General features: G+C 38.0%; 1 protein-coding gene across 11 annotated transcripts in view; it reads left to right on the top strand.

Moving 5' to 3' along the window:
* Window positions 1–16,206, top strand: part of Slc36a4 (solute carrier family 36 member 4) — a 391,588-nt gene that overhangs the window by 309,178 nt on the left and 66,204 nt on the right. For all 11 annotated transcript variants that reach the window (XM_046462337.2, XM_058584992.1, XM_046462338.1 and 8 more), the window contains one exon: window positions 5,434–5,556. The gene's annotated coding sequence lies outside the window, so the exon portion shown is untranslated. The remainder of the gene's footprint in view (window positions 1–5,433; window positions 5,557–16,206) is intronic.

The raw sequence follows: 16,206 nt of genomic DNA, 5'->3' as shown, positions 1-16,206 counted from the left end.
GCTCTGGCCAGTGTTTCAAGAACTATTAAGTAGAAGTGGTGAAAAAGGGCATCCCTGTCTTGTTCCAGTTTTTAGAGGGAATGCTTTCAATTTTACTCTGTTTAGATTGATGTTGGCCTGGGGCTTAGCATACAATGTTGATATATGTTCCTATTATCCCTAGTTTTTCTAGTGTTTTGAACATGAAGAGGTGCTGTATTTTGTCAAATGCTTTCTCTGCATCTATTGACATGATCACATGATTTTTATGTTTGAGTCTATTGATGTGATAAATTACACTTATTGATTTCTGTATGCTGAACCACCCTTGAATTCCTGGGATAAACCCCACTAGATTGTGGTGCACTATCTTTTTGATATGTTTTTATATTGTATTTGCCAGAATTTTATTGAGAATTTTTGCATCTATGTTCATTAGAGATATTGGTCTGAAGTTTTCTTTCTTTGATATGTCTTTGCCTGGTTTTGGAATCAGGGTGATATTGGCCTCATAGAATGAGTTTGGAAGTGCTGCCTCTTTTTCTATTTCCTGAAATAAAAGTATTGGTATTAGTTCTTCTTTAAAGGTCCTGTAGAAATCAGCCATGTATCCATCTGGTCCTGGGCTTTTCTTGGTTGGAAGGATTCTGATGGCATCTTCTATTTCATTGCTTGAAATTGATCTGTTTAAATTGTGTATATCATCCTGATTCAATTTCGGCAAATTATATGACTCTAGGAATTTGTTGATGCCTTCAATATTTTCTATTTTATTGGAGTACAAGTTCTCACAATAATTTCTAATTATGTATTTCTATAGTGTCTGTTGTGATATTTCTTTTCTCAGCAGGAATTTTAGTTTTCTCTCTCCTTCCCTTCATTAGCATGTCTAAGGGTTTGTCAATTTTATTTATTTTTTCAAAGAACCAACTTTTTGTTCTGTCATTTTTCAATTATTTCTTTTATTTCAATTTCATTGATTTCAACTTTGATTTTAATTATTTCCTGTCTTCTGCTGCTTTTGGTGTTGTTTTGTTCTTCTTTTTCTAGGGCTTTGAGATGTAATGTTAAGTCATTTTTTTCTTGACTTTTTCTTCTTTTAAGGAATGAATTCCATGCAATGAACTTTCCTCTTAGAACTGTCTTCATAGTGTCCCAGAAATTTTGATATGTTGTATTTGTGTTATCATTCACCTCTAAATTTTATTTTAATCTCCTCTTGATGTTTTCTGCAACCCATTGTTTATTCAGTAGTATATTATTTAGTATCCAGGTGTTGGAGTAGCTTTTATTTCTTATTTTATCATTGATTTCTAATTTCATTCCATTATGATATGATAGAATGCAGGGTAGTATCTCTACTTTTTTTATATTTGCTAAGAGTTGCTTTGTGGAATAATATATAGTCTATTTTGGAGAAGGACCCATGTGTTGCTGAGAAGAAAGTGTACTCACTTGTTGAAGGATGAAATATTCTATATATGTCAATTAAGTCTACCTTATTGATTGTATTATTGAGTTCTATAGTTTCTTTGTTCAGCTTTTGTTTGGAAGATCTATCCAGTGGTGAAAGAGGTGTGGTAAAGTCACCCAGAATTATTGTGTTATGGTCAATTTAACTTTTGAACTTGAGAAGAGTTTGTTTAATGGATGTAGATGCTCCATTGTTTGGGGCATATATATTTATAGTTGTTATGTCTTGTTGGTGTATTGTTCCCTTGAGCAGTATGAAATGTACTTCTTTGTCCCTTTTGATTAACTTTAGCTTAAAATCTTCTTTATTTGATATGAGGATGAAAACCCCTGCTTGCTTCTGCAGTCCACATGAGTGGTATGATTTTTCCCAACCTTTCACCTTCAGTCTGTGGATGTCTTTTCCTATGAGTCTCTTGGAGGCAGCATACTGTTGGGATTTTTTTTTTTTATTCAATCAGCTGGCCTATGTCTTTTGATGGGTGAGTTTAGGCCATTAACATTCAGGTTATTATTGAGACATGATTTGTATTCCCAGCCATTTTTGTTTATTTTTGTTATTTAACCTGACTTGGTTTCTCCTTTGATTAGCTTTGCTTTTAGTGTAATACCTCCCTCTAGTGATTTTCATTGCTGTTTTTCATTTCCTCTTTATAGAATATTTTGCCAAGAAAGTTCTGTAGTGCAGGTTTTCTAGCTGCAAATTCTTTTAACTTTTGTTTATCATGGAAGATTTTTATTTTATCATCAAATCTAAAGCTTAATTGTGCTGGATACAAAATTCATTTTCTTTCAGAGCTTGGAAAATGTTGTTCCAGGATCTTCTAGTTTTCAGGGTCTGGGTTGAAAAATCTGAACATAACCTAATTGGTTTCCCCATATATGTAATATTATTCCTTTCCCTTGTGACTTTTAATAGTATCTACTTATTCTGTATGTTAGGCATTTTTATTATAATGTGACTTGGTATGGATCTGTTGTGATTTTGTACACTTGGTGTCCTGTAAGCCTCTTGAATTTGGTTTTCTAATTTGTTCTTCATGTTTGGAAAATTTTCTGATATTATTTCATTGAATAAGTTGTTCATCCCTTTGGTTTGGAACTCTATGCCTTCCTCTATCCCATTACCTCTTAAATTCAATCTTTTTATGCTATCCCATATTTCTTGACTAGTATGTTCATGGTTTCTTACCATTTTCACTGTGTTGTCTACAGTCTTTTCAAGATTATATATATATTTTCATTGTCTGAGGTCCTGTCTTCCAAGTGGTCTAATCTGTTGGTAATGTTTTCAATTGAACTTTTAAAATTTGGTTTATTGTTTCTTTCAGTTCAAGGATTTCTGTTTGGTTTTTCTTTAGAACCTCTATTTCCCTATTGAAGTAATCTTTTGCTTCCTGTATTTGCTTATGTAGCTCTTTGTTGAAATGATTTTGCTGCCTGTATTTGCTTTCTTATATCATTCTTTAATTCACAGAACATTTTAATGATGTACATCCTGAACTCCTTCTCTGTAATTTCATCTGCTCTGCTGGCCATGGATCCTAATAATGTGGTATCTTAATTTTTTTGGGGGTGGGGGCACTTTCTTCCCTTGTCTTCCTTTCTAGCTCTGTGGATTCAAGGCATTACCATTTTAACCCCATATACTTATAGTGCCCCTTAAGGTTCCAATGCCTGTCCTTTGAGGGGAAGGATAATGTTAACAGATCCCAATATAAACAAAATACCACCTAAAAACAAATAGTTATTATTAAAACATTTACAGTTTGGTCATAATGTACAGAAAATGGTAAATTCAATTATTATATACAATATAATCAGTAGATTTGTAAAAGAGTTTACAAAGAACCAGGGGGTAGGTGTAGGAAGATATGCTGAGGAGGTATGAGATGAGGATGCAGAGTTATTACATATTAGGAAGTGTGAAAGAGAAATCTAAAGAAGGAGGTTAGTAGCAGGAGAAGAGAGAGGTAGTAATTTGGGGCAGACAAGTAAGAGGGAAAACAGTAGAGTACATAAAACAAACACACATATATATTAAGAAAAGTGAAAAATGTTAAATAGTAAAAATTGGAGTGAAAAAAGAAAACAAACAAACAAAAAGAATGTAGAATACAACTGTAAACTATTTAGTCGTCTCAGTCCTCAATATCCTAATTCATGCAAACTTGGTTTCACATATGTTGGGGATATGAGGGCAGAGGAATAAAGAGGGAGAAGAAAGAAAAAAATATTGAAGTAAGAAACAAGGATTATTTTGGTTGGAAATCAGTATCTTTCCTGCTTCCCTTCTCATCCAATAGGTGGGATTGTCTGTTCTTAGTTGGTATCTCTGCCCTCATGATGGTGGGGGTTACCAGGGTTTGAGGGTTGGTCTTGGGTACAGGGCACCTAGCAGTGGGGTCCATCCCATTGGGAGTCTGTACCTCAAGGATCTCCTTTGGGGTCTGTTCCTGTGATGTGGGTGCCTGGTCTTATCTCGCCTGTAGACCTCACACTTCCTGCCCTCTAAATTAGTCTCTAAAGTGTATCTGTCTCACCCTCTCCCTTTCTATTTCCTAATCAGGAACCTTTCTCTCTGGGGGTCTTGTGTGTTGCACTCTGGTGTGTGCACCAGCCGTGGAGGGCTGTATTGTATTGGGCAGTCACTCTGCTGAGTAAGCGGCTGCTGGGGATTGGAGGGAATTAGAAAACTATGCATACCTGGCTATCCAGGGTTCCAAACTGGTAGTTGCCCCAACTAAAGATGTGATGGAGACAGCTGCTTTCAGCAATGGGGTGTTGGGTTGGGTGGAGGGAGCTGGGCAATGGTGTTATGCTATTCGTTCAGAGATGAGCTCTGTGGTGTGCAGTGTTGTGTCTGTAGGCTTTCTTCAAAGCCTGTGATGTCCCTAGGTGCAGGCAGGCTACTGTGAGTAGGGGATTATGGCAGTAGCTGCTGAGTCCCAAGAATAGAAGTGACCAGGGGAGCCCCATGTTGGTAGATGGGGGTCCACACGAGAGTGGTGGCTGGAGTTCCTGTGCATAGGTATCTGCTGAATGTCCTTCGTGGGTGCAGCATCTGGGAATTCTGTGCTGGGGATGATGCTGGTGGTCCTGCTAAGGCACCCACAAGACCTGACTAGGTGAGTAGTTGGGAGTCAGTAGTCATGGTGGCCATGATTCCTGTGTGGGATCAGTTGTGGAAGGATCCTCTATCACTCTCAGAAAAGCAATATTCCCACTAGAGGTTGAGTCCCAAGTCATGGGGCAACACAGAATGCTGCCTTCCACTGGCCCGCCATCTTCGATGGGGTTGGCATTTCTTCTATCTCCTGTGTATGGTATCTGCCTCCTTGTACCATCAGTTGGTCTTAGGGTTTCACTAAACACTCTTCAGAATTTGGACGTCAGTTCCTGTTCCCAGTGAATCCTCTATGTCTGCTCCTTACCTAACAGCTGCTCTGCTTTCTCCTCATTGCCTTCAACATGCCTGGACCTCACCTCTAGGGTCAAGGTGTCAAGCATGGACATGCATTGCTCTCCCTGAACTCTCCCACAACTCTCCCTGAAGGTTGGAGGATGATGAGGGACTTCAGTAAGACACAATATGGGAAATGATGAAATGGAATGGCTAAAGGCCCTGGGCCTTAAAGGCCCTCCACTGTCCCCACCACTGTGACTATTTCATATGACATTCTTCACAAAGCCCTGGCCTACCATTATTTCCCAGACCTTGTTTTCCCTCCTTCTAGCCAAACATTTCTCTCAACTCACCTAGTACAGAAATACTCAGAAACACTTCCCACAGGAAGCTAGCCTATAATTTTATTAAGGAGAGAAATCTAGTTTGTTTTTATTGAATGCTGACATAAGAAGTAGTATAGTGTAATGGTTAAGCTCATGGGTTTTAAAGTCCGTGTGCTCAGGTTCAAATCTAGTCTCCTTCACTTATTAATGGTATGATTTTAAGAATTTTCTATGTTCATTGTACCACAGTTCTTCCATGGTAAACTTGATCACAGCTCCTACTGGCTGAGGCTGTTATGAGGATTATGTGAGGAATACAGATCATGTAAGATGTGTACACCTGTCCCACACAAAGTAAGCACTCAGTGAAAGGTAGGTATTGTTCTTTTAACTTCTTTCTCCTTGACTAACCAAGACCAGTTGTTCTAAAACTTTAAGACCCTGGAATTGTCTAGAGATTTGTTTGAAATATGAATTACTGGGTCCCATCCCCAGAGTTTCTGATTCAGTAGGTCTGGGGAGGTGTCAAAGAATTCGCATTTCTAACAAGTCCCCATGTGGTTCAGTGAAGCTGGTCCCATGATGATGCTTTGACAACCATTGGTCAGAACATCTTTCCTATTATCAAAAAGCATTTTTTTGAGGGGGTACTGGGGATTTAACTCAGGGGCACTTGGCCACTGAGCCACATCCCCTGCCCTATTTTTTGTATTTTATTTAGAGACAGGTTCTCACTGAGTTGCTTAGAGCCTGGCTTTTGCTGAGGCTGTCTTTGAACTCGTGATCCTCCTGTTTCAGTCTCCTGAGCCACTGGGATTATAGGTGTGCACCACCGTGCCTGGCAATTGTTAAGGCATTTTTCTTGGTTTTGTACTTTTAGGAATAGGTGGAAGTTTAAAATTCTACTTTCTATGGAGATTTCCTTGATCAAATCCCATAGGCAGAAAAAAAAAACATATTATGCTGACTATTCTGAAAGAAAGAAGAGGAAATAAGAATATATACATGTATCTCCATTTTTTTTTTTTTTTTGGCCACTCACACATACCCAAAAAGAAATATACAAAGAAACCAGAAACTAATAGAATTGCTTACCTGGTGCAGAGTAGAAAACACATAAAAAGAGTGAAAATCCTCTGTGTATATGAGTATGTGTGTATATGTGCTTGTGTGTTTGTATCATTCTTAATGATACTAATAGCTTTGCATTGAATAAAAACAGTAACAAGTTAAACTAAAAGTATATCAAATGGATGGTAGAACTCTATAGAAGGAAAAAGAGAATGAATCCAAATCACTTTGAATACAGTACTTAGGTATTTATTCCCAGTCTAAAGCCAAAAAGAAGTACTAATAAATATTGTTTTTGGCAGCAACATAAACATATTAATTCTGAAGCTATTTTTTATGAACTTTAGGAATAATCAAATGAGTAAATATAGTGACTGTTCTGGGAATACAGTTTTCTGTTGTGGGGAAAAGGATATGCATTTTATGGTATGAGGGAAATAAGAAAATGTACAATATTGGCTTAGAATATTTCCTGATAAGGGTCAGTATCAAACCATGATTTTTCAAAAACTGAAAATAATATATGAACACACATATTTCTTTCTTAATTCTAGGAGTCTAGAAGTAATGTTCCTCAGAACAATGAGCACACCCAGAACCCAGATCAGGATGTCTAAATGCCATTCCCCATTGAAGACAGCTGATTCTAAAGTACATGATAAATATATGATGAGACTAGAACACTTTATTGTAATATAAATAATAAAATAATAAAATTTTTAAAAAAGATAAGATGTGTTAAAAGGGAAGAAACTTGAACAGACTTGTACTGATCAAATCTCTGACAAAGAAAAAAGAATAATGACAATAGTGGATTATAACATGTGGGCAGGGGGCTGGCCAGAACCTATGAGTTCTTAATGATACTAAAATAAAGAAAAACAAACTATTAAGAAGAATGTCATGAAACTTCTCTTGATTACAAAATACCAACTAATAAATGTAGAAGGAAAAATACATCACTGTTTTGCAATGATCATAATAATATGTGATTTGGGGTCATCAAGGAATACTAAAAACAGTGTGTGAAAATTTGGTACAGTGGCAGGGCTGGCCCTGAGCAGGGGGCAGAATAAGTCTTCCCACCAAGAGGCATGTGAGCCCTGTGGCTTTACCTTTCAGCTTGGCTGCCCTTTCCTTGGGGCGAGTATATTTATACAGTTTAAAGTTTCTCCTTAAAGATTACGTACTAACTAGAAGAGGAAATAGCACTCTTATGGTGGAAAGCACAATGGGACAAACTAGTATCTTGTATTTCTATTTATGCTGGAAAGGATTTAATATCATTCATGTAATATTTCTACCAAAAATGTATAACTTGAATTTTATTATGAGACTATCAGTCAAATCCAAATTGAAAGACTAGCCACAAAGCAAATTGCCTCCATTTTTCAAAAACATTAGTGTCAGAAGACACAAAGACTGAGAACCATACCAGAATAAAGGACATTAAAAACAATGACTTCTAAATGTAAGATATAATTTTCTATTAAATGCTGGATGAGAAAAATCTCTTGTTGCTAGGAAGGACATCATTTAGATAAGAGGTAAAATTTGGTTATAGTCTGCACATTCCATAACTATACCATCATTATGTACAGTCATAATTATATTGTGTCATCATTAAAGTCTCTGAATGATCATTACCCTGTGAAAGCGAATGTCCCTGACCTTCAAAGATAAATACTTAAATATTTATGAGTGAATGTCTGCAACTTTCCTCAAGTGATTTAGTAACAACAACAACAACAGACGGAGAGAGATGAAGAAAATACGACGAAGTATTAGCAATTGGTGAATCTCACTAAAGGATATATGAGAGTTCATTGTACAAATTTTCCAACTTTTCTACATTTGAAACTTTTACAGAGTAAAAAGGTAAAACAAATTAAAAAATCTTTATGTGAATCTCTCCCCAACGAGATAACATAAAAAAATTATTCTCCCATTTGGCTTGGGAATCTTCCACTATTTTTTTCACTGTTACATTTTTCTGTTGATAACTTTGAGTTCCAGGGCATGGCAACAGGTGGGGGAACAACTGGTTTGGGCAAGGGTGACGGTCATGATTTGAAGCAGCATGTACGAGGTGTCTCTGAGGTCCAATGAGACCTTGGGGAGAAAAACAGACTCCTTGGTAAGCAGAGCAACTTCCAGGGCTGACAAGGATGGAACTATTAAGGAAGTTGTATGTAGTAAATTAAGGAGTAAATTGTGGGGAATGAAATGTGGTAAGAATCTATTCTTCTGATAAGTCTATTTTGAAAAGCAGGAGAGCAATAAGACAGAATCTATGGGGATAGTTGGATGAAGACAGAATTTTAGAGTTGGAAGGGATTTTCCTGTGGAGAGGAAAGGTTAGAGAATTAGAAAAGGTGGATGCTTAAATTAGCAAAGTCCAGAGAAACCAGAGAGCTGTGGATCAGGGGCATAGTGGCACAACTGACCCTGAGCAGGGGGCAGAATAAGTCTTCCCACCAAGGGGCATGTGAGCCCTGTGGCTTTGCCTTTCAGCTTGGCTTCCCTTTCCTTCCTCATAGGGTTCTCCTCTGTTCTCTCAGAGAAAAACAAACCATTGCCTTCCTTCTTAATCTTTCTCCTGAAGATCATGTAAGATTTGGGAGAGGTCAGAATGTAATCAGAAGACAGCAGGGATTCTCCTGCTCCTTCTTTCTCTTCCCCACTGTCCTTTCAGCAATTAACCTCATCTTTAAAACTAAAAATAAATAATCTCATAGATTTTTCTAAGAATAAAGTATTTATATTGAAAACACTTTAGAAAGGGAAATATGATTAAATAGCTTAAGTGTTTGGTTTTTTTCTGTTGTTTTGTATTTGTCATTATTTTATGTTCGTAATTATTGTGGTAAAGATTCATGAAGAAGTTATTCATCAAAGGTTTTCCATGTGCCAGGCCCCCTGCTTTTAGGTTCTGGCCATGTTCTAGTGACTAAGATACCTTGGAGTGGCCAGGAATCTCCATAGATTTTGGTTTGTGATTAGGCAGCTCAAACAGGATTTGTTCTGTATTTTTTTTAAAAGGTGACTCCATATAGACATAGACTGTGTCTTTAGAGGCTTGATATTGTGATAATGCATATAATGGAAGCCAATTGTTAATTACTGAAACCTATTTGCTTAGTTCACGTTTATTGAGAAGTTTATAATAACCTAATTTTCCACTAGGTGGCAGAAAAGCTCATAGTATTCTTTCAAGCGTGTTCCTCAACCACTTCTGAAAGTAGTGGTTCCTGCCATTTTGGAGAGAGTAATTATTGTTAAAACCTTGGAATATCTTCATTAATCATCAATTTATAAAAAAGGATTACAGTTTTTAACATTATAAATCACTTGAAATGTATAGAAACACGTACAATAATAATAATAATAAAAAGGGCTAATGTTTACTGAACATTTTTTATGTGCCAGACACTGTCACAGATGTGCAGGGGCTATGTTACTTCTTAGATAATTCATGAGGACCACAAATTCTCCTCCAATAAAGAGCTAAGCCTCTCCCAGGTCCACTCCTGCAACTATAAAACTGACTAGGTGCATGTATGCTCAGGGCCTACCTGCCCTGCCTGGAGAGGAGGAGTTTAGTTAAGCACATTAATGTTTTTTTTTTTTTAGTCAAGAGCCCTTTATAAGGTTTTATGAACAATTTGAAGTTGCAATTACTATTTTTCAATAATGTTCTTCCCTTAGATCCATGTGATCCCTTGGTTGGGTTCCCTGTTGGTGGCTCATTGGTCTCAGGAAAGTCTGGCAAGTTTCTGGGTGATCTGCCCTTTTTAAAGGGCTGGGGCTGAGAAGCCAGACAGGATGAGTCTGACTCATCCTGGAACAAAGGCTTTACCATCAGAAGAAAATGGGATTTGTAAGTGGTGTTTGGTACTCAACTGTCCCTAGGCCCGGCCCTGAATATTATTTGCCTTAGTCTTAATTAGAACAAGGACTGAGAAATGAAAGCAGCAGGGCTATTCTGTAGTGCATGGATGCCCAAGCTGATGGCTTGGCTTACCTTTTTCTTTTTTTAACACAGAAACTAGGGAGATATTCCAGCTGCTCCTGCACAGCCACCTACACAGCTTTTTTCTCTTTTTACTTATTTTAGTATCTGAAAGAATGCTAAAAATACATGAGATGAAATTTCAAAAGGCATACAATAAAAAGTGTTTTCCCTCCTACACCTGTTCCTCACAGGAAACCCTGGTGACTACAGTTACCAGTTTCCAGTAATACTCGGTGTGGATACCACTTGCTTTGTACTACAGTAGGGATGCTGGTCCTGAGGGAGCAGATCAGAGAGTGAAGTGACTTCCCCTGATGATTCTCAGGGCAAGGAGTTCACAGCACATGGGAAGCAAGTCATTAAAATTTGGGAATTAATAACAAGGTGGCCTTATTGTGTCACAAGCTGATGAGGGCTATTCAGTGCACTACTGTAGAATGACATATGTTCTCAGATGAAAATTTAGAAGGCAGGTAAGTGTATCTCCCTATGTAAGTTGTATGTGTGTGTGTGTATCTCAATTCTTCCTAGGAGCTCAAGCACTAGGAAGTCTCTTTCGTTGCAACTGAAGAATTAATAATCTTCACAAGAGAAGTTGTGCCTCATAAGGCCCTAGGAGTCTTATCCAATAATATCTACTGGATCCACAAGGAGGAGCAACCATGGCAGAGTGGCAGCCAATGTAGGCAAGCTGCTATAGGCAAGCTTCTTCTCCCATCATTGGGTACTGGCCTGATACACATTCACGAGAATGAGAACATTTGCTGGTTGACCCAGGACAGATTCCATTTCCACCTGGAATATTATTAAAAGGGTCCCATTACAATCTCAAAAGATATCCTAAGCTTGTCAATAAGTAATATGATCACTACAAATACAGTTTTCCCAGTACTGTTCTTTCAGGGTGTTGAAATGATTATAGGCCCCTGAATTAGGAAGAACACAGGAGTCTACCATGTTACAGACCCAAAGCTGCAATAATTTCTTCTTCTTTTAAAGTGGGACCACTTTAAAACAATCTTCTCAAGAGGACTAATTCAATCCCATGAGATTTAATACATTCCTGAGAAATAGCATTAATCCATTCATGAAGATGGTGTTTCTTTTTTTTTAATTGATTTTATTTTTTTAAATACATGACAGTGGAATGCATTATAATTCTTATTACACATATAGCACACAATTTTTCATATCTTTGTTTATAAAGTATGTTTACGCCAATTCATGTCTTTATACATGTACTTTTTTGCATTACAATTCTTATTACACATATCTACCACAATTTTTCATATCTCTGTTTGTATGTAAAGTATGTTGACACCCAATTTGTGTCTTCATACATGTATTTTGGACAATGATGTCCATCACATTCTACCATCCTTGCTAATCCCCTGCTCCTTCCCTTTCCCTCCCACCTCTGTTCCCTATCTAGAATTCATCTAATCCTCCCGTGTTCCCCCTCCCTACCCCACTATGAGTCAGCCTCAGAGAAAACACTCCGCATTTTTTTTTTCGGGGATTGGCTAACTTCACTTAGCATTACCTTCTCCCACGCCATCCATTTACCTGCAAATGCCATGATTTTATTCTCTTTTATTGCTGAGTAAAATTCCATTGTGTATATATGCCACATTTTCTTTATCCATTCATCCACTGAAGGGCATCTAGGTTGGCTCCACACTTTAGCTATTGTGCTGCTATAAACATTGATGTGGCTGTGTCCCTGTACTATGCTGTTTTAAAGTTCTTTGGGTATAGTCCGAGGAGAGGGATAGCTGGGTCAAATGGTGGTTCCATTCCCAGATTTCCAAGTAATTTCCATACTGCTTTCCACATTGGCTGCACCAATTTGTAGTCCCACCAGCAATGTATGAGTGTACCTTTTTCCCCACATCCTCACCAACACTTATTGTTGTTTGTCTTCATAATAGCTGCCATTCTGATTGGAGTGAGATGATATCTTAGAGTAGTTTTGATTTTCATTTCTCTAATTGCTAGAGATGATGAGCATTTTTTCATATATTTGTTGACTGATTGTATATCCTCTTCTGAGAAGGGTCTGTTCAGATCCTTGGCCCATTTGTTGATTGGGTTGTTTTTTTTTTTTTTGGTGCTTAAGCTTTTTGAGTGAAGATGGTATTTCATGACCCAGTTACTCCATTAGGCACTAGTCACCTCTTACAGGTTCCACCACCTCAATACCTCCACTCTGGAGACAGCACATGAACCTTTGGAGGAGGGTAAAGTATTTAAAACCCTATAGTAGAGTTTAAAACTTAAAGGATATTATTGAGTTACAACAATAATAAGATGCTTTCTTCTTCCTAATTTTAGTGTTGTGTATATATGTGTAGGTATAGATACCTCCGATAGGACCAGAGAGTGGAAAATCTCCTTAAAAAGACTTGATTTAATAAAAGTTACCATCTTGAGTTAATTGTGGACTTTTCTGTAGAGGAGGTAGGCTAACCAACTTCCCTGTTTGCCTAGGATTGGGGAGTTTCCTTGAATGAGGGATTTCAGTGCTAAATCAGGACAAGTCAGTCACCTAGGTTGTGATGATATTTGATTTCTCTCCTATTTTTAACTGATCGGGCAGACTTCTCCTGAAGATAAAAACAGCATTCAAAGAAAATCATTAAGGACATTCTGATTGAAGAGGTGTTTTCACCATCGTTAGTCATCATAATAAACCATATTTAGAAGGAAACTATATCTTTCTAAAGCAGTTTCCAGCAAATCAAGAAAAAAAAACAACTGAGATGATTATAGAAGATTTACTCCTTGAATGGTGAGAAGGCACTAGGAAACTGGCTATTCCAATGGGGAAGAAGGTATTAAAAAGAAACTGGGGCACTTGACATACTTTAGGTAGCACGAACTTGTTGTTCCTGACCCAAAGAAGAGTGTGGCAAAACCCCACATTACATGTGAGAGTAACAGGGAGATGTCCAAAAGTGAAGTGTTTGATTTCTCTCTAGAGGATGTGGGACAAGACTGGAGAGATGCTGGCTTCATGGGCTGCAGACTGGACAGTTACTACCCACCAGTGTCCTGGCCTGGCTCCAACTGGGTCATCACATAGGTTGCTTTGGTGGTGGGAGCAACCATAGCTGAGGAGAACATGGAAGGATCTGAGTCAGATCTAGAATCCCTGGGTCATGACCAATAGGATCAGAGTGAGGCAAGAGGTGAGGAAAGAATCAGGAACACAGCAGAATATAGGATCATAGCTGTGTAAACTCAAAGGACATAGGCTGTAGTCATGCCTGAGGTACCAGGAGCTTATTCTTACTGGGTTACTGGATAGTTGGTTGTGAGATTCAATGAGATAATTCATACAAATGCCATATTCTGTCCATGGCACATAAGTTAAAGCTTATTATATGTTAGCAATTTTTTGTTTTTACAACTATGAAAATTAATCAACTAATTTTCTCTGATATAGGAGTAGGTGGATAAAAGTCAAGAAATGAATTCCTTTACTTGAAATAAAAATTGTGAAGATTGTATATTTTTCACCAACATTTTACTTTGGCCTAAGTGGGTAGTATAGAAAGATAAGCACTAGTGTCTACAGGGGTTATTATAGAGAACATTCAATGATGTCCAGAGTATGTCTGCTCAAAGAGGCCAGTAATGATCCCTCATGGGCCTCCAGAGGGAGCATTATGATCTGAATGGACCCACACAAAACAAGAACCCTAATTTTATCCATCCACGGAGATAAAATTTATCTAGGTGATAGTTTCATAATTCAATCAAACTTACAAGAGTAATAGAGAAACCAATACATCTTTTACTTATGATTTTTAATTGTTTCATTTTTATCTGTTGATGGTATTGTTACAAAGCTAGGATCAGAGTGAGACAAGAGGTGAGGAAAGAATCAGGGTCTTCTGAGAAATTGAGGCAGCATAAACCACCCCCCAACCTCAATTCTTGTGATCAAGTCAGAAATATTTCAGACATGTAGTTTAGAATAACAGGAATGAGTTTATTGAAGAGATAGGAAAAGGGAAAGGGGACATTCTCAAGGGATAGAGTGGATCATCTCAGAAAGGAGAGGGACATTGTGTCTCTACTGCACTACAGTTTTATTGGGGATCACAGAGAAGTTTTCAGAGAGTCCTACCCTGGTCCACCTCTTGACTTTCCACTGACAGCAGAATGACATCAGACTTTCAAGTACCTACTGCCATGACAACTCACCCATGCTAACCTCAGCCCATGCTAACCACTTCTAGTTGGATTCTTAACCATAAAGTCTTAATTATTTTATAGTTAGGAGAAATTAGCCTTGTCTCTCTGATTTTTGGGACCTGGTCTGTGAATAGGGTCAAAAAAAGTATCCCTCTTCAGGGTAACTTGGATTCCTCCTATCAACATTAATTCAGGCCTGCATTTCTCCTGCTGAGGAATGTGACACAGCCTGTTTAGGTAGGCCAGGCAGGGCTGCAGGTAAATTTCTTCTTGGAAAACAAAGCATGTGGTGAGTCAGCATAGTGGGTCCATTTTATAAAATTATTCTCTTAACCTCGTGTTCCTACCATTCACATTTGTCTAACCCCTAACAGTATAAAATATGAATAAATGAGAATATAAGAGAGTCATGTATAGGTCAATCATGATGGTGTGTCACTAAGCAAGGATATTGGGTAGACAATTAGCAGAGTCTGTCCCAGTCAGGCCACTGATTTATTAGTTTTCCATGAGAAATGACTATCAGAATATGGAGTCCTTATGATCCATGTCAAACTCTGTGAAAAGTCCAATCAAATCAGAAATAAGTCAATCCAGGCCCTCAGAAGAAATTACAGTATAAAGACAAGAATACAGATCTATTGGGCAATAGACTTCCTTAAGAGAGAACTTAATCCTAATCAGGAAGAAGGTTGTTTTGAATTCAGAGTACAGGCTCTAAGGTGAAAAGTGATGGCTTACTGGCACCAAGTTAAAAATGTTCCTCACCCACAGGACCAGAAATACCGGACAGGTCGCTACTTTTCTTGGACAGTGCTGAAATAGACATAACTAACATTCTCCTCATTGACTTTTTCTGGTTTTTTTCTACTCTTGACTAACTCATAAAATTAACAGCTGGGGTTGTAGCTCAGTTATAGAATGCTTGACTAGCATGTGTGAGGCCCTGTGTTCTATCCCCAGAACTAGAAAAGAAAATCTTACTCACAAACTCACTTTCCTAACTATGCATTCTTTGCTTAGCTAAATTAATACATTCATTTCTCTTATAGATAAGTTTTGCAAGCTCCTAGGCTGTTTTTTTCCTTTTTATAGAGATTTTAAAAAATATCTCCGCTTTGGTTCACAGACTACCACTTTTACAGATTTTCCCTGTGTAAGAATTTCAAGTTCTTTGTGGCCACTTCACTGTCACTCCTATGTACATACAGAGAGCAACTAACCTGCCTCTCCCTTGTTTTGACATTTATCTTATTTTGTGTAAAGATAATTCCACAGGCCTCTTAAGAATCCTTCTATCCAATCTGTTGTTGCCATCATCTAGGTCTCTGTGTGGATCCTTTATTTCTTGTGTCTTAGTTTCTTGATCCCCTCCCTTAAAAGCCTGCCTTCGAGCCCCGTTCCTCCTCTTCCTCTCATAGTCACAGGACTGGAAGCAGTGTTGTAATGTGCTATTGCCCTCCCTCACTTATCAGCACCTTGCAATCTGGCTTCCCCAAATCCCACAATTTAGTGGGACTTGGAGCATTGCTACCCTCTGGTGACCTCTTCTAACCGCAACCCAGCTTTGCTGGCATGGCTTCCTTGGCCAGTGCTGATTTTTCCAGGCAAAGAGATATAGACTCGAGCTGGTCAAACTTCTCTCTCCTTGAATTTGGAGCCTGAAGAGACACAGAAGTTACTGGCATAGAGCTGTAGTGATGGTTGTACCACCTAGAGAGAAGGGTCTGGCG

Source organism: Marmota monax, unplaced genomic scaffold (assembly GCF_021218885.2).
Source record: "Marmota monax isolate L192 unplaced genomic scaffold, Marmota_monax_Labrador192_F-V1.1 WCK01_AAM20220418_F8-fsc00104, whole genome shotgun sequence".
Classification (NCBI taxonomy): domain Eukaryota; kingdom Metazoa; phylum Chordata; class Mammalia; order Rodentia; family Sciuridae; genus Marmota; species Marmota monax.
This window is presented reverse-complemented; position numbering and strand designations above follow the sequence as displayed.